We start from the raw sequence: 25,957 nt of genomic DNA on the forward strand, positions 1-25,957 counted from the left end.
ACAACTTCCTGCCCTAATGACTCAACAGGCCAGGAGATGAGCAGTTTGTTGGGAGTACAAAGGAACATATGGCTGCCAAGTTCTTTCTGGCCGACACCACAGACGGAGGGAAAGGCTGTTCTGTTTCCCCATGCTGTAGCTCTCACAAGCTGACAGGGGGATTTCCTAAAGCCCCATCTGGTGCAAAAAACCTCTAGCTGGGCAGAGTGGTTTGGAATAGTAAGAGGGTGGCTAGTAATAACAGACCAGGGCCAAATGCTATAGAGGGAGAAGGATTAAAGAAGCTGGGAGTTTGCCCATGAGACAGGATGAGGAGCCAGAATCAGACTGGAATCTTGAGAGATCATGTCCTGGTCCCAGAAGCAATGGCTCCAGGGTCCTGGGGGATGAGGGGGTAGAGCTGGGGCTTCTGCAGCTTGTGTCACTGAGGTTCCTCTGCTGATATAATCAGGAAAGAGTTCAAGTTGGCCCACGTTCGTTGGGAGCAGTGTATTTTTACTCGAATGCTGGGATCCCCAATCTGCCACCTCCTTTGAGAGACGTGTCACCACACCAGTTCAACCCAGAATGTTGAGTTCATACCACAGAGAAATAAATCCTGAGTGTCTGCACACCAGATTTTTATAGGACCCAGAAGGTTGCAAGGAAACACAAAAGGAAAAAAGGAACTCTCAAAATAAGGACCATGTGGAAAGAAGAGTGCCATGCCATGGCTTGTAGATGTGGTGATTCTGCTGAGGAAGTTACTTGTCGGGGCAGGACTATCTCTCCATTCCTCGCCCTTAGTTGGAAGGTGGCAGACACCATCAATTCACTTCAACTAATCCAACCAAGGGACTTTGCAAAAAGTAAGTTAGCAAGGTTTGTTTCATTTTGTTGAAAAAAAGAAAAAAAATCCATGCTAAGAAGCCTTTTCTCATCTGAAAACAGAATAAGCTCTCGCCCCTGACGACCACTGTGATGGTGTTAGCGCAAGGTCCCGGACACGACAAAAGGGCTCCCCTCAGGGGCACCTGGGTGGCTCAGTGGGTTAAAGCCTCTGCCTTCAGCTCAGGTCACGATCCCAGAGTCCTGAGATCGAGCCCCGCATCGGGCTCTCTGTTCAGCAGGGAGCCTGCCTCCCCCTCTCTCTCTGCCTGCCTCCCTACCTACTTGTGATCTCTGTCTGTCAAATAAATAAATAAAAATATTTTTTTAAAAAAAGGGCTCCCCTCAAGCCTCCTCCATTCTGGGGGTGCTGACAAGCCATGATCTTGGAGTTCCGGACTCTGATTTTCTACTCTCACTCAGCACTAGAATGACACATCCAACATGAACACTGCACATGACAGAGCCCCCCTGAAGCACGTACAACAGTGGAAAGCTCTGATGAGAAAGAGGCAGATGTTGCACACCGTGGAATCAAGGGCGTTTTGGGCTGTGAAGTGACTTGCCAAGTCAACAGCAAGTGGGGATTCCATCCTTCCAGAAGGCCTATTCCCGTCACCTTCACAGGGCTCCAAATCAAAAGACGGGCTCATGTGTCCTTCACTAGACACATCCCTCCCAGGTAATAAAATCTCCTGTTACTTTTGCATATAGTCAGCGCTCCATAAATGATTATGGTGACAACGGTGACATTCAGGTCAAGAAAGAGGCAGCTTCTCAGCTTCTCGCATGTGACTCTACAGACGCGGCATGAAAAACAAGCCGAGCTGGTGTCTGCTTTTTCCCCGTTCACTGTAGTTTCCTAAACAGCTACTAAAGAAGTTGCTTTCCAAAAAGAAATCAGGCCAGTAGGCTGGAAACTTCCCGCAGCTTCTAGTCAGTTGGGACGGCGACGGCGTCACCCCTCCTAACCCCAGTGCTATGACACACAGGCCGGCAGCGCAGGCTGAGCGTTTCCATGTCCACTCCTGAGATGAAAACAGGGGCAGGAAGTGTGGTTTGTGCGAATTACAGAAATGTTTAGCATTTCAGCACTGTTTGTACCTGATCCATGGCGGGGCCACTGGCACTCAGTAGAGCACTCCTTTCCATTTCCCAGCTGATTGTTATTTCATTGGGGTTTTTTTTGCTGTGCAAACCACCCCCCCCACACACACACACTGGCTACAGGAAAGCTCTGTTTCTTGGCAGAACTTTCCAAGTGCCCAGTTAAACTCCTTGTTACCACTTTCCTGCCTCAGGAAGGCCCGCAGTGCTTGGGCCAAACGACAAGAGGAGGGAAGGAAACATTTACAATGATGTGAGAAATTTCCCAGTCTGGTGGGGGCGGTGGGGGAGATCAAAGAGGACAGTCATTGGGGCCCATTCGGTGCAGAGCCTGGCACAGGAAGGTGCTCCGTAAATTGGACTGGACTGGGCCATGACAGGAATGCCATTATGTCACCGGGAACTCGGCAGGCTCTGCTGCAGCTCTTAGGAGCGGCAGGAGTTACCCTGCCATGGACCAGCTGTGTCCTGAGTGAAAGGAGTCGCGTCCTGTCTTCAGAAGCTGTGATCACCATGCCCCCCAAGGCCTTTATATAGAAATGGATTGCGGCTTGCACGGGTCCCTTCTGCCAGTTCTTGAAATGAAAGGGTCCACAGTGAAAGGAGGAACAGCAGGGAGAGAGAAAAAGGGAGGTAAATTGTTTGGAAAGTAGAAGACTGGGTAGAAAAGATGAAATTCAAGACAGATGTATGAGAGCCGCAAACAAATGTCCTTGAATTTATGCATCCAAGTGATTCATGTAGAATAAGGAAAACAAAACAAAACAAAACAGAGCTCCACATCCAATATAGAAAGAAATATGGGAGTAAATACAGAACAACGTATTACATTCCCCAATTCTTACAAAGAAATATTGGCGATCCACATCTCTCTGCTAAAACAGAGCTGTTATGAAACAGGGTAAGTGAAAGGGCTGAGACGAAATCGTTAATTAAGCAGAGGGTCTTTGCAGTCTCTGTCACTCTCAACAGGATGTCAGCCACCAACAATTTATGTCCAATTACTGAAAGCTGATTTCTTATCTCCAAAGGTAACTGCTGCTGCTTGCTTAACATCAGCAGAATTTTTAAAAACATAGTAGTTATTTGCCAGGTTAATGTCTGTCCATTAGGAGGAAAAAAGGGGGGGAAAAAAAACCCAAGCAGGAAATATAGATGGGCGTTTCCACAGAAACACAAAAGTCCAAGATATTGGCCGGAAAGACATTTTTACAATGAAGTATTAGTGTGTGTTGTTTTACTTCTAAACAGCTAACTCAAAGGGGCCATGGCACAATTGGTTCCAAATGCTTCATACTGAGAAGAAACACAGGCAGCTGGCCTCGCTGGTTAACGACTCTCAGTTTGAGGCTTCAGATGGTAAAGAGAAAGAAGAAAACAGCAAGAATGTCCCTGGTTGCTAGGAGGGCCAGAGAACTGGGGTGAAGCAGCGTCCGAGGACAGGACATGGCCAGAGGTGCGGGGGGGCAGGGGGCGAGGGAGTTTTCTAGAGACATCAAGCGTCACACTTTAAGACACCGCTCAGAGTAACCTCAGATCTATACCATGCATATGCCTAGTCGCTTACTCATCAATAGACATTTACTGAGCATCGAAAACCTACCAAGTATTTGTGCCAGATGGTGTGGGGATCTTCAAGGGAGGAAAGGAGTCTGCTGTGTACCTGAACCTGCTTGCCATCTGGATACTCCACCTGGGATGCTGGTCCTTGACCCACACACCCCCAAGCCCCACAGTGGGACATGTGAGCTCCATGGGCACCAATCTCGGGCCACAGGGGACTGCAGCAGGTGTGTACAACTGATCTGAGGCCAGTCATACCCTCTCCTGCTAATTTAGAAATTGAGCCTGGGTGGCTCAGTCGGTTGGGTATTTGCCTTCAGCTTGGGTCGTGGTCCCAGAGTAGGGCTCCCTGCTTCTCCCTCTTCCTCTACTGCTCCCCCTGCTTGTGCTCTCTCTCTCTGTCAAATAAACAAATAAAATCTTTAAAAAGAAATAAAAGACAGATTCAGTACGGTCAGAACTTCCCAACCAACGTGTAACGCCTAGGTTAGAGGAAGGCGCCATATTGATCCTCTCAGCCCTCAGGGCTGCTAGAGCGCCCCCGCCCTCACTGCCCACCCCCACCCGCCGTTAGTCCCTGCCCTCTGGTGGCAAGCTGCCCTGTCCCTTCATCCCAGAAGACAAACAAAGATTGTTTTCTAAATGCGGTAGGGATGGGGAAAAGGTGGACCAGCGCTGATTAGACATACAGTGGTGGAGGTGAAGCGGAGGCAGTAGACTTGCTAGATCAACGACAAGCAGAGAAAAATGAAGGTGACCGAGAAGGAGCAGGCACAAAAACAGACGGCAGAGAACAGAGAAGGAAATGAGAAACTGCAGCCCCCAAGGAGGAGGGCGAGAGAGGCCCGCTTTCTGACTCCCATTCTGGTCCTCTGCCTCCCAGCTGAACTCGATTTCCTGAATCTGGATGCCCGTGTGATTAACAACTGTATTCTGAGAGCCTAACCCAATCCACTCATGCCAGCTCGAGTGCATTTCTGTTCCTTGTAAACAACCCCTAACTAAGCCAGATACATGCATACGTGTGCACGGGGGCCCGTGTGCACCATGACATCCTCACCGCTTAAAACACCAGCGAGAGAAAAGCAAAATAGCGTTGTATCCTGAACCCTTTCTAATCCCTTTCTCATCTGTCCTTCCTCTGTCGCCCCCATGGCATTCCAGGACCCTGGGGAGGACACTCCTCCATGTGCTATGGATGCAGGGACGGAAGCAAGACGACTCGCCCAAGGTAACAGAGCCCACCAATGCCCGCCAGCAGCCTGGAAGATACAGCACTTCTTAAATAGAAGCCTTTTAAAAATACTACATGCAGACATGAGAAAAATCAGCCCGCTTCTCCGACTTGTGGGTCAAAGGGAAGGCGACCGTGAACAAACTGTGACAAACTTGCAGAGAGAAGCGTCCCTCTTTGAGGTCCCCCCGTGGAGGGGTGGCTCTCCCTCCAGAAAGGCTGTGCATTCTCTTTGGCTCCAGAAGACGCTGCCCTAAGCTGAGTCAGGAGGGAGGAAAGCCTGAGGTTTCTACAGACAAGAAGAATGGCCACTTACAAAAACCCCAGTGTCCTTTCCAGCACATTCCCAAGGTACCACAGCATTCGTGATATCCAGAAGCAGACGCTGCCTGTCGCCACCGACATCAGTTTCCAAGACAGGCGCTGTGCTTTGCGGACGCTCCCTGGCTAGGTGCGCCAGCTGATTCTAGATTCTAGAAGCCACTGGTGCCACAGAACTGAAAGGGGCTGGGAGTGTATAGTTTCTGAGGTTGCCACCAGACTGCCTTTCTGCTTCAGAATAGAAACGTCCTAGTGAATCAGACCTCGACTATGCCACTAATCACAAAGGCTTTAGGAACTCAGGATGCTGAACAGAAACCACACACAAAGTGATTCTCCAGAAGCAGCTCGAACTTTCTGGGACACGCTGACCATTTTCAGGAGCTCAATAATCTTGTCAGCCTTTACCAGAACTGAACTCTTCAATGTCTACAAGCTTCAAACTGGCCTCCAGACCCCCCGAGGGCCCCTGAGCTCGGCTGTAGGTGACTTAACAATTAAGACCCCAAGTTCTCCAGGCTGAAATGAAAAAGGTCGGGACCAAGGGTGGGGTCAGCCCGGCCCGCTCCTCTGAGAGCAGCTCCAGGCCACAGACAGAAAGGGGAAATGCCCAAAGAACCAGGCAGAGGAAGGAGGGGAGGGGTGGGGTCTCAGAAACGTTTGTGGTCACTGTGTGCCCTAGTCACGGCGAGAAGCTGGCTGAGAGAGCAGAGTGGTGACGTGGACCAGGTTGTCCAAGTCCCTTTACTTCCCTGAGAAAGCGATCTCTGCTGCAAACTGGGGGAAATGGCCATTCTTGCCTAGGAGGGTTGCAAAGAGGATAGAAAGACACAGAAAATCCAGTGGCTCCTTCCGGAGTGCAGATTCCCCACACGCCATTGTTCATATCTATCATTGTCACAAACTTGACACTGACAGTCTGTACTCCCTAACTCTTATTTACTGGTTTTAAACACTCTTTTTTAGAAAACAAAATTTATTTTGAAAGGAAATTTTATACTGCTATTGTAAATGGAAAACCAGTACCACTAAACAGAAGATAAGTTTATTTTCAAAATAAAAAGAACAAAAACCAAAGAACTATTAAGCTTCATCCAGCCCCTGGTGCCTGCAGAAGACTCTGAGGTCTGCTTTCTCTATTGGCAAGGAGGTTAGCAAGCGTTCCAGGGGTTTAAAGGAAGAATGTATTCAGCACTCTTTCCTGATATAAGCACAGACTTGAAACGGCGGATGGAAAAAGCATAATGTAGATTAATCAGTGACTCCAATCCCAGTAACAGTCCTGTCACTTTAAATTCTTTGGGTCCTGTGCCAATGGAGGCAGTGATGAGAAAAGGGGACAAGAATCTAGTGGGGCCCAGCTCAACCTTACATGCTGACCGTGGCCCCACTGCTTCCAGAAAGCTCTATAGAGGGGCACCTGGGTGGCTCGGTCATCTGCCTTCAGCTCAGTCATGATCCCAGGTCCTGATCATGATCCCAGGATCGAGTTCCGCATCAGACTCCTTGGTCAGTGGGGAGCCCCCTCCCTGCGCTTCTGCCTGCTGCTCCCCCTGCTTGTGTGTGCTGTCAAATAAATAAACAAAATCTTAAAGAAAGAGAGAAAGAAAGAAAGAAAGAAAGAAAGAAAGAAAGAAAGAAAGAAAAGGAAAAGAAAGAGAAAGTCCTCTACCAAGGAGGAAACCCTGCCAGCTTGGTCTCACTTTTGTCATTGGGGTCGTCACAATGACTCCTCCCCACAAGCCCCTCCCCACCCCACCCCCCAAGAACCCACCTCAGCCACAGCAGTGGGTTGCCATCAAGGAAACAAAAAACGCACCATGACCAGGAAGCTGGCAAGGTCCCCTGAGCAGTTGGGTTACATTTATGCTAAACCTAACTGTATCCACCTTGACAAAGGAGGCCTGGAGTCCTCTCCAGCGAAAAATGGCACATTGAAAACAAAGAGCTTCTCCAACAACGTTTAAGGCATTTCCCTCTAGGAAGACCTGCATCAGAATCCCCTGGGGGGCTAGAGATTGCTGGGCCCCACTTCTGACTCTCTGAGGGTGAGATGCAAAAAGATAGATTTTAAGAAGCTGCCTGGCAATTCTTACACCAGGCAGTAAAGTTTGGGTCCTAGCTGCTTTTTCCTACATAAGTCCCTGTGACTAGGTTTGTTTTCTTTTTTTTTTTTTCTTCCCTCCCTGGGTTACTTCTTACCCATTCTGCAGACCTCAGACCAAATGTCATTTCCTCAGGAGAGCCATCTCTGCCCACTGCCCCCTCCGAGTCTTAGCCCGGGTCCATCATTATACGTCCAGGTCCTGACGTTCCTCCTTCCTAGCCCTGCTTGTGATTTTCACGATACATGTGACCCGTCTTCCTCAATGGCCCTGCCAAGCTCTGAGAGGACAGAGCTGAGAGGCCCCATCTTGGACACAGGGCCTGGCGCCAGGTCCGCCCATAATCCAAATCTCTGCTGAGTAAGCGAATGAGTCTGGATCACTATCTCTAATTCTCATTTCTCACCATACCTTGCTGGTCTCCATCCCAGTTTTTCCACACCTTGAAAGTCCATGCCCTACTGGGTACTGGGAAAGGGGAACCCTATTGTTGAGAGGGTTTTGTTTTTGTTTTTGTTTTTGTTTAGTTGAGTATTTTTTTTTTTTAAGATTTTATTTATTTGACAGAGAGAAACACAGCAAGAGAGAGAACACAAGCAGGGAGAGTGGGAGAAGGAGAAGCGGGCTTCCCCCTAACCAAAGAACCTGACGTGGGGCTTGATCCCAGGATCCTGGGATCATGACCTGAGCCTAAAGCAGATGCTTAACAACGGAGCCACCCAGGCGCCCCAGTTGAGTGGATTTTTAAATGATTCCATCTGCTCACCTGAGGGGAGTTTTAAAAGTTTAGAGTTCTTTATACACAAAGAGAGGGTTAAAAGCCTTCACAGTCCCCCCTGCTCATTTCAGCCCTTGAATCTCCTGGGACCCCTTGTACCCCAAGGAGACCCAGCAGACTTATACCCAGGGCTACAAGCAGAGGGAAAGGAGGGCTTTCCATCTGGTCCAAAAGAGCTTTCCTATGGCTAGCAAGAACTTGACTGCTGCCCTAGGATCGATTTATCCCATAGATTCTCTTCGTAAGTCTGTTCAAAAGTTTTGTTTGAATTAGTCCAGCGCTCTCTGCAAATGGGCCCCAGAAGGAGGCAATCCCTGATCCTTCAACGAGTATAGACACGGGCCCATCTGATCCATACCACCAGCTCTGGCAGGCCCAACACCCGCAAATATTTAGCTCTGCCATGGGATATGTAGGATAAATTAAGTTTAAGGGGAAAAAAAATCATAAAACAAGCCTCTAAGTCAGAAGACTCTGTGTACCTTGGCACAGGGAACGTATGTGCTACAACAAATCAAATCCAGTGTGCCAGAGAACTGCATCGAAACCAACAGAGAATGATCCCTGTCATGTGAGACAGGGAAGTCGACAGCAGTCCCTGAGGGGAGACGGAGATAAGAGGGTCTAATCTGGCCCCTGCATCTGCCAAAATTCTTTTCAATAATGGCTGAAGAAAGAAATGGCCTAAAACCCTATGTAAGAGGAGATGGACACTCCAAAGTCAAGGCTTTTGCAAACACAGAAGGAACAGGAAATCCCCTCAGGTTGGCTTTCTCACGACGGCCCTCGCTTCTAGCATTCTGACTGGAAGCGCTGGGCGGGGGGAGAATCTTACCTCATGCGAGGGCATGCTTTCCACTGGGGACCTTCCAGATGTAAACACAGGGCTTCATCTTGTTTGCTAAGTACTTGCCTTTCACTAGAAACCCCCCAGTTTCCATGGTAGAGCCTGGCCTGCCCCTGGACGGCTAAATTCACTCTAGCTGGCCTGCCTGCAAGCAGCCCCATCATCCACAATAAACGGGGGTTTATTGGTGACACTTACCCATCCCCGGCCAAAGAGGTGACGGCAGGTACCGATGAGATACTTGCTTAATGAGCCAGGGTTTCTCAGGCCAACGTTTTATCGGGATTTTACCTCATACCCCAGTCACTTTTCCCAACTTGGGGACAGATCCATCAGAAATCTCAGATTACCCGTAGCTCTGAAGGAGCCCTTCTTCTTCGGATAGGAGCAGGTCATAGGCCAAGGGCATGGACACAACCCTGGGCTACTGAGGCTCATCCAGATCCTGTACTGTGATCATTTATGAGTCACAATCAGAAATGTTCTCCTAAGGGAGTGGTTTCAAACAGATCAGAAGAGATTTCCATTCTAGCCTTTCTTCTTTGTAAATTGTTTCTAATGATGACACTTTCGGATGAGCTGGGCAGACCTCTTCTAGAACAAAATATACAGATAGGCCTTCTTTACCACCTATGGTGCAAGTTTATGGCCTCAAATGGAGAGCTGATTATGCTAATTAACTGTTGCCAGAAGGGCTTAACACCAACTATTCTAAAGCCAAAGTTAGGGACGCCTGGGTGGCTCAGGTGTTAAGCAGCTGCCTTCAGCTCAGGGCATGATCCCAGGGTCCTAGGATGGAGCCCCGAGTGGGGGCCTTTCTGCTCAGCAGGCTCTGCTTCTTCCTCTCCCACTCCCCCTGCTTGTGCTCTCTCTCTCTCAAATAAGTAAAACATTAAAAAAATAAATAAATAAAGCCAAAGTTACTGTTTTTGGCTAGAGGTTTTCCAGCTTTTGGTTGATCTGTATATGAATCAGCAGCTCCCCCCACCCCCCACCCCCACCAGCTGCTTCCTTCAGTTGCCACCACACAGAGGTCACCAGGAACCAGGACCACAGCTAGGGAGTCTGACAGGGCTTTGCTAGGGCTTTCTTTCTTGACAGGGCTTTGCTAGGGCTTTCTTTCTTGACGAGGGTGACATGAGCTGTTAGGACATGCATAACCTTACGTCTCTATGTAGCAGGTGTACCGTTACCGTGATACACATTTTTAGCCTCGCTGCTGATTCTTCTTTGTTCTCTCCTCCCTTATTTTTATTTTAATTCTTATGTATCTCGTCCCTTGTTTAGCTTATTGTGTCTCACCTTTATTTTTATCCTGTCACATCTTCTGGCTTTTTTGAACATGGATTGCAATAGGTATGCCTGTGATCTGTTTCTAGAGGAAACACCAGTGCCTTGATCTGAAATAAGGGCGTTTTTAGACCCTTGTCCACAACTATGAAACCCCTAGTTTTCAAGGACAGTCTAAAAACTTGAGCATAAAAGCAATCTGTGTCGGTGGTTACCACCATCCCAAACACCAGCAGGGGAGTCAAAAATCTGTCACTGGACAAGGTTTTCCTAAGCAGAATTCCTTATCTATACCCAATGGAGGTCAACTTTCAGTGGCACAAATATTCCCTGCTCAGTAGTAACACTGAATCAAAACAGGATCAAATACTGTTCCATTTTCGATTTTCTTCTGGTCCTTAGGGGAAAGTCTTAGTTTGATGCTAATAAATGATGAACATTTCTCCAACACCTGCTCATCTCCCTTTCAACAGTGAAACAAATCAAAACTTTAAAAGTGAGTTGATTTAAAGAAAAATAGTAAGTAAATGGTAATATAGCTGGTATTCTATGTAACAAAACCACAAAGGTGCTAGAAGGACTGAGATGTGGAAAATATCAGGGAAAACCTCACATCTCCCTCTTTAACCCATCGCAGGCCAGGAGCAGGCAGTGGTCAATTTTCAGAGTTTATTTCCTCCCTTCCGAGTGCCCTGCCACGGTCAAATTAGGCTTCACCCGCCAAGGAAGAACTGACGAAATGATTTAAGACTGGAAGGATCCGGTTCAGAGGACATCCCATCTCCCACTGTCCGGGAGTTTCTTTACCAAGAACATTCACCACTCAAGAAAAAGACCAAGTCATTCCAGGAAATGCTTTTAGATCCAACTTCCTGTTCAGCTCGAGTTTTACAGCTAACGCTGCTCAATCTGACCCCAAAACCGTGTTTAATGGAATCTATTAGACATGTTTATCCACATTTACCAATAGCAAAAAGTTGTCACTTGGAAGTGAGACCAGGAGGCACTCCCTAAACTCACCAAAGGAGTTAAGACCAGAAATACTGGAAGAGATCCCTACTGAGGTCATTTGCAGTTTAGGGGAATTTTTGGTTTGGGTTTTCTCTTCGTTTTAATTGCTTATAAAAGCTCCTTAATGTCAAGGAAAGAACAACAACAAACGTGAAAAATTAACTTCCCCGAGATGTTTATTCTAAAGAAAAGCTGTGTTCCCTGCAGCTCTGTTGGGGGAGGGGATTAAAGCTAGATACTAGGGTATGAAAAGGAAAGGGAAACTCCAATCACTACAGTACAAAACAGCTGCATTAAAAGGCCCGCCAGAGAAGCAACTTCTCTGCTTTGTCAAAATCTGTTTCCCAGATCCCAGATCTGCTCCAGGGGTACCAGCATCAGCTCCATTCCTGTCAAAGGCCGTTACGCCGACTGTCGAAACCAGACTTGGACATCTTCATTCTCTCTGGAAGGCCTGCACCTCAGGTCCTCCTAGTGACCCATTAACCATCCTCCCAGAGTGCAGCGCCTTTCACACAGATGACTAAAGTGACAGACACAGCTAAGCAAATTGACAGAGCAGGGGTGGGGGTGGGGGATAAAGAACAATGCATTTCACTGTCCCAAATCTGCTTCCTATGGTCAGGGCCAACCCTGAGAACCAGCACCTCAGACCATTCCTGGGTAACTGTGAAGAACAGATCCTAGGACAGATAGGTATTCGTTGGTTTTGCAATAAGCCAGACAGAAAAGATAAATCAGGAGCTAATGAAAATGGTTACTTCCGGGGTAGCTGGGTAGCTCAGTCAGTTAGGCGTCTGGTTGTGATTCCAGCTCAGGTCATGATCTCAGGGTTGTGGGATTGATCCCCTCATCTGGCTCCAGGCTCAGCAAGGAGTCTGCTTAAGAGTCTCTCTCTCCCTTTACCCCTCCCGCCGCTCTCTCTCTCTCTCTCTCTCTCTCAAATAAATAAGATCTTTTTTAAAAAAATGGTTACTTTTCAAAAGTAGAAGTGAGACTTCTCTTAGTTTATTGTTTTACACAGTTTTGACACTGGGACCATGTAAATATTTAATGTGTTAAAAGAATAAAATCAAAAAGCATGAGAAAAAAAGCAAATGCTAAAGTTGAATAGGAATAGAAACATGTGAACCTGACTGTTTATGGTAATTATTACATTATCTGTACAGAAGAGCAAAATCATTCAAGTGACTTTTGGGTACAGTTCTGACTTTTCACTCTTACCTGGAGGAAGGAAGGAAAGAAGGGAGGGAGGGAGGGAAAGAAAGCAAAGGAAAGAAAGAGCTGATGGGAAGAGAGGAAGGAAGGGAAGATTTTATATACAATTTTATAAATTATATATTACAGTTATAAATTTAAATTCTATAAATTGTAAATTTGTAAACAAATTTGTAAATAAAGGACATTTGGGATAAGAAGAATGCAAATATGCAATAAGAAAGTAAGGATGGGGCGCCTGGGTGGCTCAGTGGGTTAAGCCGCTGCCTTCGGCTCAGGTCATGATCTCAGGGTCCTGGGATCGAGTCCCGCATCGGGCTCTCTGCTCAGCGGGGAGCCTGCTTCCTTCTCTCTCTCTCTCTCTGCCTGCCTCTCAGTGTACTTGTAATTTCTCTCTGTCAAATAAATAAATAAAATCTTTTTTTTTTTTTAAAGATTTTATTTATTTATTTGTCAGAGAGAGAGCGAGCAAGAGCGAGCACAGGCAGACAGAGTGGAAGGCAGAGTCAGAGGGAGAAGCAGGCTCCCTGCGGAGCAAGGAGCCCGATGCGGGACTCGATCCCAGGACGCTGGGATCATGACCTGAGCCGAAGGCAGCTGCTCAACCAACTGAGCCACCCAGGCGTCCCAATAAATAAAATCTTTAAAAAAAAAAAAAAAAAAAAGAAAGTAAGGACGTGGGGTGCCTGGGTGGCTCAGTGGGTTGAGCCTCTTCCTTCGGCTCAGGTCGAGATCTCAGGGTCCTGGGATCGAGCCCTGCATCAGGCTCTCTGCTTGGGAGCCTGCTTCCTCCTCTGTCTACCTACTTGTGATCTCTGTCTGTCAAATAAATAAAATCTTAAAAAAAAAAAAAAAAAAAAAAAAGAAAGAAAGTAAGGACGTGCCCTGTGATGCCAGTTCTGAATCGAACAGACTGTACTGAGCTCGAGATTTTAAAAAACATTTGGGTTTCTTGGTTATGTCTACTGGAAGTGTCTGGAAGCAGTGACACCCCTAGCAGCAGGCACGCCTGACATCTACACCTTGGTTTCTATTTTTTTTTTTTAAGTTTTATTTATTTATTTGACAGACAGAGGTCACAAGTAGGCAGAGAGGCAGGCAGAGAGAGAGGGAGAAGCAGGTTCCCTGCTGAGCAGAGAGCCTGATATGGGGCTCGATCCCAGGACCCCGGGATCATGACCCGAGCCAAAGGCAGAGGCTTTAACCCACTGAGCCACCCAGGCGCCCCCACACCTTGGTTTCTAAACACCATTTCTCTACCAGAAGGAAGCAGGGTTTCTAAGAACAGCTGATTCTAATAAGATGGGGTCAAGGAAAGCAGAAGTTGAGCATGAACAGCTGCCTGTGTGCCAGAACAGCAAGGATATACTTAAAGAATGTTGGGGACAGGGTCGCCTGGATGGCTCAGTCATTAAGCATCCGCCTTCACCTGAGGTCATGATCCCGGGGTCCTGGGATCGAGCCCCGCATCAGGCTCCCTGCTCGGCAGAAATTCTGCTTCTCCCTCTCCCATGCCCCCTGCTTGTATTCCCTCTGTTGCTGTTTCTCTGTGTCAAATAAATAAAATCTTTAAAATAAATAAAGAATGTTGGGGACTTATTAAAAGGACGCAAGAGATACCCTGAAAAGGTTCCCATTCATATGGCTTGGGGTTGTGAGAGCACTAAAAAGAATAATAAAATTAATAGATGCATTGAACTCTTTAAAAATCCATGAGTCTGAAGTGATAATAATAGAATGTAAAGATCAGCATTCTGCACTGACCCATGTAAAAACGTATTTAGGCAAGGGATCGTCAGTGTATCAATGAATGCTAAGCCACTGGGTGGGGCAGACAGGCTCTCTCTCCTCTGCTGTCCTGTCCACTGCTCCCCTGCGGTGTATTCAAGAAACCTCTACCTTAAAAAAATAAATAAATAAAGCCACTGCGTGACAAGTTCCTGGGGACAGACTGTTCCTATGGTCCTAAAACATTAGAGCCTTTATTGCTCATTAATTAGGAAGGAGAAAATGCCTTTACAAGAAACAGATCTGGAGGACTTTTTAACCAAGCGGTTGGGCTCAGCCTTGCCAATTGCTACAGACGGAATGTTTGTGTCTCTTGAAGTTCGTCTGTTGAAATCCTAATCCCCAACACGATGGTATTAGGAAGTGGGGACTTTAAGGGGTGAGTCGGTCACGAGAGTGGAGGCTTCATGAATGGGATCGATGCCCTTATAAAAGAGGCCCCAGGGAGTTCATCTGCCTCTTCTGGCCACATGAGGACAAAGCCAAAATAAGGTTATCTATGAGCCAGGACATGAGTCTCACCAATACCAGACCTGCCAGGGCTTTGATCTAGGACTACTTAGCTTCCAGAAATGGAAGGAGAAAGGGTCTGTTACTTAAGTCATCCAGTCTATAGTATTTTGTTATAGTGGCCCCAATGGACTACGATACCAGCAACAGGACAAAATCATGACGTGCCTCCTGATAAATTACGATCCAAAGTATATGCCTCAGCTGTCCAGTGTTGCCAAAAATGTTTGACTTGAATCTTATCATGGGACACAAATTCAGACTGACAACTTCTAGAAGATAAATGACCTACGTCCTTCAGGTATCACTATTCCATTTCTTAGTTATAAGAATGATACTGTTGTTGCAAAGAGAAGTCCTGTTTTCCCAAGATACATAATGAAATGTTTAGGAATGAACTACCATGACGTACACAATCTATTTTCAAATACTTCAGGGGAGCAAAAAAATACCCACCACTCATACATTTGTACAGATTTATATCAGGTTCTTAAGGAAGCTCTGTGGCCAATGTGGGGCTTGAACTCACCATCCTGAGATAAGAGTCCTATGCTCCACCGACTGAGCCAGTCAGGCGCCCTGTGGGTGTATGCCACAGGTTCCTCAAAATCAGCTCCGCAGGCCAGCAGCAACATCAGCGGCAGCAACAGCAGCAGCACCTGGGAACTTTTTTTTTTTTTTTAAGATTTTATTTATTTGACAGAGAGAGACAGTGAGAGAAGGAACACAAGCAGGGGAAGCTGGGGAGGGAGAAACAGGCTTCCAGCCAAGCAGGGAGACTGATGAGGGGCTTGATCCCAGGATCCTGGGATCATGACCTGAGCCAAAGGCAGATGTTTAACGACTGAGCCACCCAGGCACCCCAGCACCTGGTAACTTATTGCAGGAAAATGTTTACCATTGGTAAATTTACGTGTGGGGTGCAAGATGGACATTTATCACACTAATCTTTAACATTTCTGTAGGTTTGAAATTTCCCAAAGTGAAAGGCTGGGAGTATAGAGAGGGAAATGCATTTCCTTCTAGGGGAATCTAAAGATGGGTCTTCCTCAAACTGCTAGTTCTTGAATGTCCATGTGCTCTGTTCCACGTATAATGTGCTACTGAGACATCAGTCCCGAGGGGGTAGGGGTCAGGCAGAGGGGGTGACTCTCTAAACGAAAGAAAACAGAAGAACAAATGGGGTTCCGCCACATGAACTGCCACCTTTGGTGTTTGGGCCACTTTTCTCTAATAAACTTCAGTTCGACCAAGATGTACGAAGCTTCGGAAGAACTCATCTTGCATTTCTGCCCTATCTAGACAATTCTCTGGTCCGGCACCACCAAATTTTTTTCCCCCAGACTTCTACCCTGAGAGAATTTCCAAGCTAATTGCAACGGAAACCATAATTACCCCATCCCTCACTCTGAGGTTCTTCTAATTAAAGGGCCTCCTTAAGGAATGTATTTGGCATTAAAGGAGCAAAGAGGATGATGCAGTTAAGTAAACTGTTATGAATTCTCCTAAAAACACAGATGACCCAGGAGCTGTTCAGCCTGTCCGCTGCCCAGGGAAGGGCCAGATAGCCTGGAGCCTTCTCACTTTGTTAAGTGATGCTGAAAGGTAAAGGAACTAAAAATTGAAGGGCAGATTAAAGTTTATCTCCTGGTTAAGCCCTTCCCAGAGGCCAGGCTTCTAAGTCTCAGAACTAGAACAGTACCCGGGTTTACAGAAAATCACGGCATGGGACTAAACAGATCATCTTGCCCGCACTGAGTGGACAAGAAAACCGAGGCACCCAGAGGTCATCTGTCTTGACAAATGTCATTCGTGCTCCTTGCCAGTGTGGCCTTACAGTTTGTAATGCGTGTGCTTATAGCCTCCGTATTAGGGATCAACAATATTTTCTGGGAAGAGGAAACTGCCAGCATTTGGGAGCTGGCAGTAAGCAGCAGGAGTGAGATTTTCTAATAAATAAATAAAAATTTTAAAAAAAGATACACAATTACAATTTTTAAAAAAGATTTTATTTATTTATTTGACAGAAAGAGAGATCACAAGTAGGCAGAGAGGCAGGCAGAGAGAGTGGGGGAAGCAGGCTCCCTGCTGAGCAGAGAGCCCGTTGCGGGGCTCGATCCCACGACCCTGAGATCATGACCCGAGCTGAAGGCAGAGGCCCAACCCACTGAGCCACCCAGGCGCCCCCATAATTAGAATTTTTTAATCAAGCTTTTTTTCCTTGGGTAAATGAGACAGATTACCCATACATATATGTGTATTTATGAACATGTGGAGAAAGATATGTGCATGTATTCATACTCCAGCAGAGTATGGTTACTGAGTGATGCCTGTGTTTTACCCTCCAGTACAGCCTGCGTTTTCTAACCATGTGCCTGTAGCTCTGCTTTTGTACGTAAAGAAAAAAAGGGGGAAGTCCTCTTCTTTTTGGAAAAGTTCTGGCAGCCTTGGAGGCTGCTCAGTCTCGGCCCAGATCGAATGAAGACTTTTTAACTGAATTAGCAATTACACTGCTGGATGTGAGCTAATCTAGTTTGCTATCTCCAAATACATACTCTTAGCGAAACAAATGATTGGAACATGGGTCAGGGCAAGGCCAGCACTCAAATACTGCTTTGCTGCAAACCCTTAGCTGGTGCCAGCCTTAGGCTGGAGTCGGAACATTCGAGTGGAAACATTTTACAGGAAAGAAAACCGATGCCAGCTCAGTCAGCAAGTTCTCTGGCTTCTCCAGGGAATTCTTTCCAGTCCTTCAAGTTATATTCAGGGAAGGGCTTGCACAGCTACGGAAGTAGAGTCTCCCTGTGTTGAAGGCCAAGTCCCACAAAACTACGGAGCTGCAAAACACCAAGGACATTTTTTTTTTCTCAAAGCTTGGAGAGTAGCAGTTTGGCCTTCTGGATAATCCCAAACTTGTGATTAATAAGAGAAAAACAGACAGCCTAATTTAGGAGATTCAAAAGTTTAAACAAACTTTTGTTTGTGAGCAATCAGCTAGCTTCCGAAGGATACGCTGGATATGACAAAGTGTAAGTGAAGGTCCTGGATGGGGACTCCACCTTGTCAGTAGAGACCCTCAGAGTTACAGGAATGTGACCTAGTTGGAGGGGCTCAGGGGCAGGTTGTGGGGAAGATATATGTGGGGCTTCCTGTGTATCCTCTCCTAGCTGGACCCTGCAAGAGCTCCAGGGGTCTCCCTGCATCCACTCCTGGGGTCACTTCTCTCCATCTCCTACCCACCAGGCCGTCTGCAGACTTAACGTAAAACACCTGTTTAAAGCCATTTCACGTTTCTTGCAAGACCTATTTGAGGTAAGCTTTTAAAAAACTACAGAAAAACAAAAAAATGACCTTGTAAAAAAGAAAGGAATACTGTTTCTGCCTCAGACCATGGAACATCACAGAGATCTTGTGCTCTAAGTTAATATGTAGCTCAATTAAAGTGATCACGAAAGAATAACATCAGGTTTGCTTTAAAGTGTAGATGAAAAAAAGTCAAGAATGGCCAGTAACCTCCTGAAAAATACAATAAAAATGCAGGATTTGGGGGGCACCTGTGTGGCTCACTCAGTGAAGCGTCTGACTTTTGCTCCGGTCATGATCTCGGGGTCCTGGATGGAGTCCTGCATCAGGCTCCCAGCTCAGCGGGGAATCTCCTTGTCCCCCTCTTTCTCCCTCTGCCCCTCCCTCCTCTGCCTGCCTCTCTGCCTACCTGTGATCTCTCTGTGTCTAATAAATAAATTAAGAAAAAAGATACACAATTACAATTTTTAAAAAAGATTTTATTTTTTAAAAATAAAAATGCCCATGCCCTCCCCTGCCCATGCCCTCTCTCTCTCTCTCTTGCTCTTAAATATTTTTTTTAAGTGTGGGATCTGTACTACTGGTTATTAGAAGTTATCATAAAGTCTCCATACATACAGTGTTTTGGTACATTATAGGAAGCCAATGCAATAAAACAGAAAATCCATAAATGCATCCAAGTGTATATTTTTTACAAAGCCATTTCATGTTCGAAACCCTTCTGACTCCTTCAAAATGAAGTCTCATGTACTTCCCAAATCAGTTTTGCTCCTATCACTCTTTCCAACTGCCAACCTTATCCTTTAACATTCACAATTGTCTGTCCTCAGAGACACCCGCCCCACCGCCACCCCGCCAACCCTGTCCTCTGCATATGTTCTTCCCTCTACCTGGATGGCCCCACTCTGTCCTGTTTCTCTGAGACTTACTCTTTCTCCAGGACTTGATGAGATTTCTGTGAAATCCCCCGATTTCATCGCTTTTAACTCTCATCCAGCCAGCAGAGTGACAGCACTGGGTATGCAGCGTGCCCAATGCCATCCCAACACACACATCACAATTCTCTCCTGCTCCCCCTGACCCCCTGACACTGAGAGCAGAAAACATGCCCCTCCACCATGAGGGCACCAGGCTCGCCACCCAGTATGTGTGTGTAGGAGTAAATGAAAAGAAGGGAAATGTCCAGAAAGGACAAAGAGGAAAAGAGGCTACTGAGGCTTTCATCTCAAAAATCACTGCACAGGACCCTGGGTGGCTCAGATGATTAAGCGTCTGTCTTCTGCTCCGTTCATGATCCCAGGGACCTAGGATCGAACCCCGCATCAGGCTCGCTGCTCAGTGCAGAACCTGTTTATCCCTCTCCTTCCGTCATTCCCTCTGGTTGTGCTCTCTGGCTCTCCCAATCAAATAAATACATAAAACAAAGAAAATCTTAAAAAAAAACCAAACAAACCAAAAACCCAATCACTGCACAAACGACAGGTGCAGAGCACATAGAAGCCCACATCCAGAAGGGAAGCAACAGCCGTGCGTACGGCGCACTACCCCGGCCACAGGCCTTTATCCGGTGTGGCCGTCTCACAGATGAACCTCAAGACCTAGCGAACCCCATCTGCCAAACAATTCCTTTCCTCGCATCTTTTTCTACTTCATTATTTGTTAACTTCCCGACACAAATCTGTTTCTCATCAAAGGGTAGGCAGTCGTTACTCACACCAGGTTCCATCAAAGGCCAGACCGCCTGGAGGAGGCCATCCCAGAACAGACACAGCAGCCGCTCCGGCAGCTCCTGACGCTGACCCAGGGGCGTCCCAGCTTCTGACTCACCAGGCACCTGCTCGCACTCTCCGATCGGGAAGCTCTGGGCAGACAGCTTCAACGTCCAGGGGGCTGCCTGACACATCTCTGCTCTGATCCAGCAAGGGCTTCGAACCTTCACAGATTACAAAGTGGAGGGAGGTCTCTAAAGCCCTCGAAACAGCCCTGAGCTGCAAATGCAACCATCTTCCCAAGGCATTTTGGCAGAAGTTTCTGTCCCTGCTCACTTTCACATACTTAATACTGAGCGTTATGTCTGCAGCATCTAAACTGGATACTGTAGAAAGATCCTGTAAGAATAATCGGTGTAGATGGGATTCAATAGAAACAATGAGCTCCCTAGCTCTACCCACTAAAACAACACTCCTCATTACAAATACTCAGTTCTGTAAGTTAACCGGAGAAACGAGTACAAGGGAAAGGAGAAAGTGTTAAACAGGTAAATCTTGACTTCATTTCTTATTCCCTCTGCTCTTTTGTATTCCATGAACAATCAAGGGCTAAGTCCCACCAAATCTCCCTCCCAGTGTCTCTGGGAACAAGTCCCTCACTTTTTCTTTGCTCTCGGTCAACAGAATGGTACTGGGGGCGGGGTTGTGTCTGGGTGGCTCGGTGGGTTAAAGCTTCTGCCTTTGGCTTAGGTCATGATCCCAGGCTTCTGGGATGGAGCCCCACATCGGGCTCTCTGCTCAGCAGGGAGACTGCTTCATCCTCCCTCTCTGCCTGCCTCTCTGCCTACTTGTGCTCTCTGTCAAATAAATAAATAAAATCTAAAAAAAAAAAAAAAAGAATGGTGCTGGGATTGAGTGCTTGCTCCAAACAAGGGGTTCTCAGCCAGGGGTGATTTTGTTTCCCAGGGGACACCTGCCAATGTCTGGAGACATTTTTGGTTGCCACACCTGGGGAGAGCAGGTGTTATTGGCATGTCCTGGGTAAAAGGCAGGGATAATGTTAAATATTCCACAATCCACAGGCTAGCACACCACCCCACCCCCAGCAAAAGCTGATCTGGCTCAAAGGGTCAAAAATGCCAAGGTTGAGAAGCCTTGCTCCAAGCCTCTGCTGCCATCCTTTTGGTTTCCATTCAGTCCTGAATCACTTCCTAATTCTCATTCCCCAACATAAGGAATGGAGGTAACAGATTAGAGAAACTGAGGGGAAGTTAATTTAGTGAGGCACAGGTTCTGCCAAGTCTTAGTAATAAGGAAAGCATCTTGAATTTATTGTGTGATACAGAAGACTCACAGGCAAGCTTTAAGGGTTCATTTTTATAACCTGATATGAATTAGGAGGTGTAAAGGAACATCATGGAATAGGAAGGGCCAGGTTGGATGAGGAATCCTATCCTCTTTCCTTCTAAGCAAATACTCTGGAATTACCCACAGGTCCAGAACTTTGACATATGTTTTGATTTTAAACAAGGTGATCTTTAACTGCTGTAATTCTGAAGGCATAGTCACAACTGCCATTAACCAAAGAGTATACGATTCTCAGGAATCCAGGAGCTCCAGTATTAAGACTGGGCCAGTACAATCACCTCCATGATGAGACAGACAAGGAATCAATTATTAGTATCACCTAAAGGGAAGTTTGTAAACCATTTCTTTTTCAAATATGAACCACAGCACATGCATGTTTCTCACAAGCTTCCTTGAGTGGAAAAAATTGCAATCTAGTACCTAACCAGGACTTAACATGTTTTATCCATTCCCAATCTAGCTATGCTGCATTACTGATGAACACCCAAGAGTTTTTCTCAAGCTCGTAAAATGCTTTCATTAACAAGTCACAGAGGGGCGCCTGGGTGGCTCAGTCGTTAAGTGTCTGCCTTTGGCTCAGGTCATGATCCAGAGTCCTGGGATCAAGCCCCGCATCAGGCTCCTTGCTCGGCAGCAAGTCTGCTTCTCCCTCTCCCACTCCCCCTGCTTGGGTTCCCTCTCTCACTGTGTCTCTCTCTGTCAAATAAATAAATAAAATCTTAAAAAAAAAAAAAAAAAAAGGATAAGTCACAGAGCATCTCTGGTGCTATTTCTTTATTTCCTGGGAAACTGGAGGGTGGGATACGGGGAAGGAATTGTCAAAATCTGGACATGGCCACAGAAGAATACTATACATGTAATTTTATACGCCATGTGTGCTGTGGGGGAAAAAAAAGGAGTAAAAAGTTGAGGACTGTGGTTCTAGTACAGAACAAAGAAGGCCTGAAGTAATACCAGCTGTATATGGAGACACCCAGGACAAAAAGGCGAGCTCCAGGATCAAGTCCGAGCCTTGCAGCTAAGCTGCTGTACACTCCAGGCTTGGACACTGAACCACACCATCAGAAGACAGACAGCTACACAGAGTGTGCAAGCACCTGTGATAATCTGAATGGCATGCCCAGATATGGATTAAACCTTATTCTGGATGGGTCTGCACCTAAATCATAAATCAATGAATTGATCATAAATCATAAATCAATAAATTGATCATAAATCAATAAATTGATTGAATAAAGCAGATTTCCCCACCCCAGTGTAAGCTCTGTCCAAGTCAGTGGAAAGCTTGCAAAGAGCAAAAGGCTGAGTAAGGGGGAATTCAACTGCCTACTGTCTTTGAGCTGGGACACTGGTGTCTTCTGCTTTTGGTCTTCTACTGGAACTTACACCACCAGCACTCCTGGTTCTCCAGCCTGCCGACTGCCGACCTTGGAATTTCTTGGCCTCTAAAACTTCATGAGTCAATTCCTTATAATAAATCTCTTCATTTATAAACACACACACACCTCTATGGGCTCTGTTTCTCTGGAGAACCCAGGCTAATACTGAGCCCGAATCAATGACTTGTAGGTCACTGAGAGAGACTATCGCCTTTGAAATTATGCACTGGGGAACGTCAGACTCTTACTGGAAACTTTTAGCTTCTGCTTACCTGAGACCTCCATAGCCCCTGTGGTAGAAGGACTGGGGGAAGTGAAGTTCTAGAAGCTTTGTTCATAATAATAGTGGTAACAGGGGCGCCTGGGTGGCTCAGGTCATGATCTCAGGGTCCTGGGATCAAGTCCCGCATCCTGCTCTCTGCTCAGCAGGGAGCCTGCTTCCTCCTCTCTCTGCCTGCCTCTCTGCCTACTTGTGATCTGTGTCAAATAAATAAAATCTAAAATAATAAAAATAGTGGTAACAACCAATGAGTTTGTAGGAGATTTCCTCCCTCCACAAAGAAAATAAAAAACCCCAATTTTCTCACAGTTGGTCAAGGAAAAAATGTTTAAGCCTTCATTTAAGTCATTTCCCTGGAAAATCAGGGCAGTTCATTTACTACACAGGACAACAGAAAAGGGAAGGTGGGAAAAGGAAACAGACCGGAGTCTAGTAAGAATGAACTCTTCTCGGCTTTTCATTCTCCAACACACACTCCTAAAATAGAATCATTGTCTTCTCCTGCCTGAGTTCTCCGCTCAAGCACCATCCTTTTGCCACCAAGGCAACTGTCATTACTGCAGAGGCCTACCTGAGAAAACCAGAGTCTGCTCTAGATGAATAAACAAATTAGCTGGAACAAAAGACAAAAAAGACAAGAGAAAAGAATAATTTTGAAGGAACACATCAACACTACAATTAACATAAAGGCAACTTATTATTAAAAATAAGAATAATTCTAGCTATCATTAGTTGACTGCTTACTTCGTGTCAAGCATCACATGCTTAGAACAGTGCCGAGAGCTGAGAGTGCCACATCAAGTATGAGCTATTTTGATTATTTAATCTTGTTGTAAGTTAGAGCAAATGGAGAAAGAAGAGATGTCTGAGCTGCTTTTTGAAGAATGATGTAGATTTTATCAGGCAGGTTATGAATAGGTTGGGAGAAGGCAGCCAAGACAGAGTGAGAGAAAGGATGAACCCAGGACACTTGGGGAACTGGAAGTTTTTGGAATACTGTGGAATATAAAGCCTTGGAGGGTGTTCAGGAGGGTAGGGGAGCAGTGATGGTGATGGCTGGTGCCATGGGGGTTGAGAAGTAGGACTCTCGTTCATGTCATCATGGAAACAAACTATTGGAAATGAGGCCAGAAGAGAAAACCCCTGCTACACACTGGGGCCATAGTCTGGAGGAGGAAACAGACAAGAAATTGTCCTTTACTTAAAGGAGAGTTAGGGGCGCCTGGGTGGCTCAGTGGGTTAAGCCACTGCCTTCGGCTCAGGTCATGATCTCAGAGTCCTGGGATCGAGTCCTGCATCGGGCTCTCTGCTCAGCGGAGAGCCTGCTTCCCTCTCTCTCTCTCTGGCTGCCTCTCCGTCTACTTGTGATTTCTCTCTGTCAAATTAATAAATAAAATCTTAAAAAAAAAAAAAAAAAGAGAGTTAATGGACGACACGAGAGAGATCTGCCGAGCCAAGAAGTAACCGCAGAGTGGAGGACCGGTGTGTTAGAGTCCTCCACAGCTGAAGGGACAATGCATACAGTTTATTTCTGAGCCCCTCGACACCAGATAGAGAAGAAGGGAGGGGCAGCCTTGGTAGAGGAATCAGCAGGCACAAAGGCTCAAGGTTGATGCAGCCGGTGGCGGTCTGAGGATCTCTGGGGCAGGTTGACACGGTAGAGTGCAGAGCACTGGTGAGTGTGCACACCGGCGCACAAGAGGACCCGGGAAGCTGGGTGGGGCTCGGCAGTGAGAGGCCTTAAGGTCCACACCAAGGAGTTTTGGATTCAATCCGCCTGCAAAGACGGTGTGTTTGTATGAACAACTGGTGTTGTTAGGAAGGTCTTCTGGGAGCCCTGTCACGGGGGTGAGACTGGAGGTCAGCAGACTGGTTAAGGCAATCCTAGAGCAATTCTGCAGGACCTAATCGGACCCTGAGAATGAGGGGAAATGAGTTGAGAAATGCCAAGGATTGTAGCTTGGGTCCATGAATCAGTAGGACGCTGTTATGGAGTTAAACAGAGCCTTTAAAAACAGGTAAAACCTGTTAAGAGATCAAATATTGAATGAACTAATTAATGAAAGACTGGGTGGAGAGTGAGGAATGGAGAAGTCGTGTAACAAAGACGAAGCAGAAGGGGTGGAAGTCGGGAAACAAGTTTGGTTTTGGATCCATGGAAACTGAGGTCTCTCCAGCAACCAGGTAAAGACACCACCAGCTGACTGACCGAGTTGGAGACATCCAACATGAATACTGCACGCGAACCTACTGGTAATTTGCTGGACTTGGCCTTTCCCCACCTGGGGTGAGGGGGGGTATGGTTTACCTCCTACAAAGTGGGGAGGAGCTTTCAGCAACTGCATCTTTGTGGCCTCTAGCAGGGGGCAGCAAAACGGGATGGCTCAGAAAAAACAACTCCGCTAAATATGTGCGGTTCAAGCGAAAGGTCTCTAGAAGCTTCTCTCACAGGTATGGAATTCAACAACAATGCCCACTGTGGTAAAGCAGTGTTTTTTTTTTTTTTTTTAAAGATTTTATTTATTTATTTGACAGACAGAGAGGCAGGCAGAGAGGGAGGAGGAAGCAGGCTCCCTGCTGAGCAGAGAGCCTGATGCAGGACTTGATCCCAGGACCCTGAGATCATGACCTCAGCCGAAGGCAGAGGCTTTAACCCTCTGAGCCACTCAGGTGCCCAAGCAGTGTTTTGATCCAGGCAGAGAGTGATGAACAAAATGACACTGAGAACAATTCATCTTTCAAGGAGAATCTCTGAGCTATATTTTGTTTGGTTAAGAATGGAAATTCCACTTGCATTCCAACCTGATTGTCTGATGCACCAAATTCAAGGATGAGGTTTCATTCAAGAAATTTAAAAAAAAAAAAAAAAATAGCGAGATCACAACAATTTTTTTTTAAAAAAGCCATTGTTTTTCTTATCCTCAGTCAGGGCATAATTCCTAATCCTCAGTCTCTGAATACAACACATGGCCTTGAGCAAATCATTCTTTTTTGGGGGAGGGGATGTTTATTTCCTCATAGGTAAAATGAAAGAATTTAATTAAATAACTTCAGATTAACAACCAGGGCTGAGGTTTATGATAAGATTGTGTTAGGGGCACATAAAAGAAGAAAATGTCTTAATAAGCACTTCTTTGTTGCCTGCTTGAGCCTTTCTCAGTAAACTAATAAGTTACACTTTTCCTGGAGAGAAAAATCTTGGAAATGACCCACTTCCCCAACAGGAGAGCACTTCCTGTAATTCACATGTGGTAGAGTTAAAAAAGATCATTTGAACCT

The 25,957-nt window shown here is 46.3% G+C and overlaps 1 protein-coding gene and 1 long non-coding RNA gene across 2 annotated transcripts in view; both read right to left on the reverse strand.

Moving 5' to 3' along the window:
- Positions 1-25,957, reverse strand: part of LOC309851678 — a 355,127-nt gene that overhangs the window by 41,091 nt on the left and 288,079 nt on the right. The gene's annotated exons all lie outside the window — the stretch shown is intronic.
- Positions 1-25,957, reverse strand: part of NXN (nucleoredoxin) — a 151,834-nt gene that overhangs the window by 39,151 nt on the left and 86,726 nt on the right. The window lies entirely within an intron of this gene.

The sequence above is a fragment of the Mustela nivalis genome (assembly GCF_964662115.1).
Source record: "Mustela nivalis genome assembly, chromosome: 17".
NCBI classification, from domain to species: domain Eukaryota; kingdom Metazoa; phylum Chordata; class Mammalia; order Carnivora; family Mustelidae; genus Mustela; species Mustela nivalis.